The sequence below is a fragment of the Pipistrellus kuhlii genome, unplaced genomic scaffold, assembly GCF_014108245.1.
Source record: "Pipistrellus kuhlii isolate mPipKuh1 unplaced genomic scaffold, mPipKuh1.p scaffold_m20_p_12, whole genome shotgun sequence".
Lineage (NCBI taxonomy): Eukaryota > Metazoa > Chordata > Mammalia > Chiroptera > Vespertilionidae > Pipistrellus > Pipistrellus kuhlii.
In genome coordinates, this window is record NW_023425427.1 from 30,343,276 (window position 1) to 30,346,314 (window position 3,039).

The following is a 3,039-nucleotide window of genomic DNA, read 5'->3' on the forward strand; positions in this document are numbered from 1 at the left end:
GAATAATTTAAATTTATCCACAAATATTTTCTGCTTTCCTCTGGTGCTTATTTGAAGGCCTACAGACTTTTTTTTTATGTTCAGCAAAGGACAATCTCAGAGTCTCATGCAGAAGATTCTACAAACTACTTGTAACTACTGATGTTTCAAGGAGGAGAAATTCCTGAGTATGGGTTTCACAATGCTTAGCCAATTGTGAGATGGTACCATGAGATTGAGAAGGGAGTTTCAGGAATCTTTTTACTATAGTTCAAAAGCAGATGAATTTAAGGATGCAGACTGCTGTACCAAAATCCAGCAGCAGAAGGATTAATTTCATGGACAGAATAAATTGATGAGGGATATTTAGTTAAGGTTATTTATTTTACAGGTTACTTATCTTTTAATGTTCAATAGTCTGATGAAAACAATGAGAAAGACCCTTCCTTTTTCTTCCTAATATATCTCAAACTTTCAATTTAATAAACTATGCTTCTGCAAACTAAAATTAAACTCATAAATTATAAAAAATAAAATAGAATGAGCTCTGCTCCCTAAATCAACATTGTTGTGGTTTCAGTTGTTTTGAAATGCAATTGGTTTCAAAATCACCATTTAACATGGAAGCTTACCTCATTCCTTGCTTCTCTCTGAGTTTCAACCGATGAAATAAACATTCTCTATGATCCACCAGTGATATACATTTTTAATTTTTACTGAGACAAATCAAATTAGAAATTTTATGAACAAGAAAAATAGAATTTCTCACCGGAGTGAAATACATTCTTTTGAAAAAGGTGCCATAAATCTCTAGGGTGTTCTTCATTTGTTGGTCAACGAGAAAGCAATTCGGTTTGTAATTAACTTCTCAAAAATGTGCAGCATTCCTATGAAAGAAGAGTTCCATTTTCCATGAGGTGTTGCAATGCTTCAAAAATCCTGCTCAACATAAATCTTTCAATTCTAAATCTGGCTTTTAATGGAGTATATTCTACCTTTTGCCACACAGGTTAAGAATCTCAGGAATTTTCCCACCTATGATCTGTGGGGTCTGGCTTTTACATGACTATACCACAATGTCAATGATCAGGCGTGTGTGTGTGTGTGTGTGTGTGTGTGTGTATGTGTGTGTGTGTTTTAGTGGAAATCCCATTTGAAGACAGAAAGTTGATTCAGTATAAAAGCAAAATACATCATTTATCATTTTTCCCAAGAAGAGTAGACACCCACTTCCAGAATTTATTTAACTTGTAATAAGGCTGTAATCTGTGGTATCATGCCTTCCAGGACATTTTGGCATTTTCCTGAAGTTTCTATGGTTTAACAGTTTTTATGAAATGTTAGCTCCATGCACAGCAAAATTTTTCTCCAAGGAGATAAAGTGACTTGCCTAAATTGACAGCTTGTGACAGGAAAAAAATGATTTCCTAATTTTTAAATGTAGTTTCAAAATTACATAAATCAGAGAATACAGGAGAAGTAAATATATTCCATTTAACTTTCTATCATTTTGGTTGTGGCTGCTGTTTTAATGCAGATGAACCCTCAAGTTCAAATCTCTTGTTAATCTTAATTTCTTTTCTGTTTCCCTCTCCACAATTTTAATTTTTTAATGGGAGTTTTAACTTACTTATTGATATACATTCATGATAACTTCAAAGTTTTAAAGTTACATATATTTTAAATTTACTCTGCTGTTTTCTGCTACATTAAAGCCAAAATAAGCTTTTCTAAAATTCAGAATGACAGTTTACCTGTCCTTTTACTAAGTTCACACGTGGGTAATATAATTACTTTATTTACTTCAGCACCTCTAAAAAATCATTGCAAATGTGATAAGTTTTCATTGTTCATGGAAATCAACTTTCATGCAAACAACTTAAAATCTATTTTCATTCCCTACAATTTGCATTTCTGCATTTCAGATTTGCTTGTGCAGCAATGTGATGTGAAGTTGATTGCTAATTGCTTAAATACATAGACAGTTTCAAGGGGCACAGAGCTATAAACCGTTTTCATAAAAGTGTGGGTTAGAAGAAGCCTGTTCTGTGAATGCTGGAAGGTGTGCAGAAGACGGCCAGCATTTATTCTGGTTTATTCAAAGCCAGTCATGACAGATAATGATCAGCTGGCCTATTGCCAGTGATTCATTCTTTTCATTCAACTCCCCCCATGACTCGTGGTTATTATTTTGTTACCTGGTATGGTAATTGTTTATTCTCTTTATTTCTTACCTCAGAAGGCAGTTTCAGGAAAGCCCCTGAGGGGTGAACTCTTTTGGGTAGACTTGCTGGTACGTTCCGCGCTCATCATGTGCATGTCTGCTGCCTCACACCAGCTTTCAAGGTTAAGATGGTAGTATTTCAAGCTGGAGGGCTCCTAAAATTATGCAGTCACTCCTGGTCATTGCGTCGATGAGAAAGTTAAGGACCAGAAAGACTGAGTGATATGCCCAATGTCACACAGCTAGTTAGCAACGAAGGTAAGGAGAGAGCCCAGGTGTCTGGAACCATAGGCCAGTGCTTCCTCCCCTCTCCCCCATTCTCCTTTAGGATTCCAGTTTGATTTCTGTCTAAGCTGTACTTTTTATAGAGTTAATTCAAGGCTTCTTAGGTTCTAATGCAATGGCCTACCAGATGGTTGCAGCAAAAAAGCATAGTAAATGTCAAAAATTTAAAGAGGCAGCATCCTGATACTGGGCCAAGAGTAATGAGTTAGGTCTCCGAAGCCGAGGGTTTTTTCTGTTCACCATCAGGTGCCATGATGAAGTTTTCGCTAAGCCTGAGTGTCCTCCACTGTAAAACAGAAAGGCAAGGAGAAGATCAATGAAATAGTGTAGGTGGAAGCAACGACACAGAATGATGTTCAATAATTATTCAATCTTATAAGCATAACCAATAGACACAGACACATGGGGTGAGGACATAAATGGGAGTGGGATGGGGGAGCAATGGGGGGCGGGGAATAAGAACACATACGTAATACCTTAATCAATAAAGGGAAAATAATTGTTCAATCTGAATTGATTGGCTAATCCAGGCACCCAAGTAAATGGCAGCA

General features: G+C 36.4%; 1 long non-coding RNA gene across 1 annotated transcript; it reads right to left on the reverse strand.

Moving 5' to 3' along the window:
• Nucleotides 1-662: 662 nt before the first annotated feature.
• On the reverse strand, nucleotides 663-2,773 carry LOC123652181. The gene is made up of 2 exons (XR_006741341.1): nucleotides 2,214-2,773; nucleotides 663-866 (listed from the first exon to the last, which is right to left on the reverse strand). It is a non-coding gene; the product is annotated as an uncharacterized LOC123652181 (long non-coding RNA).
• Between the last annotated feature and the right edge of the window lie 266 nt (nucleotides 2,774-3,039).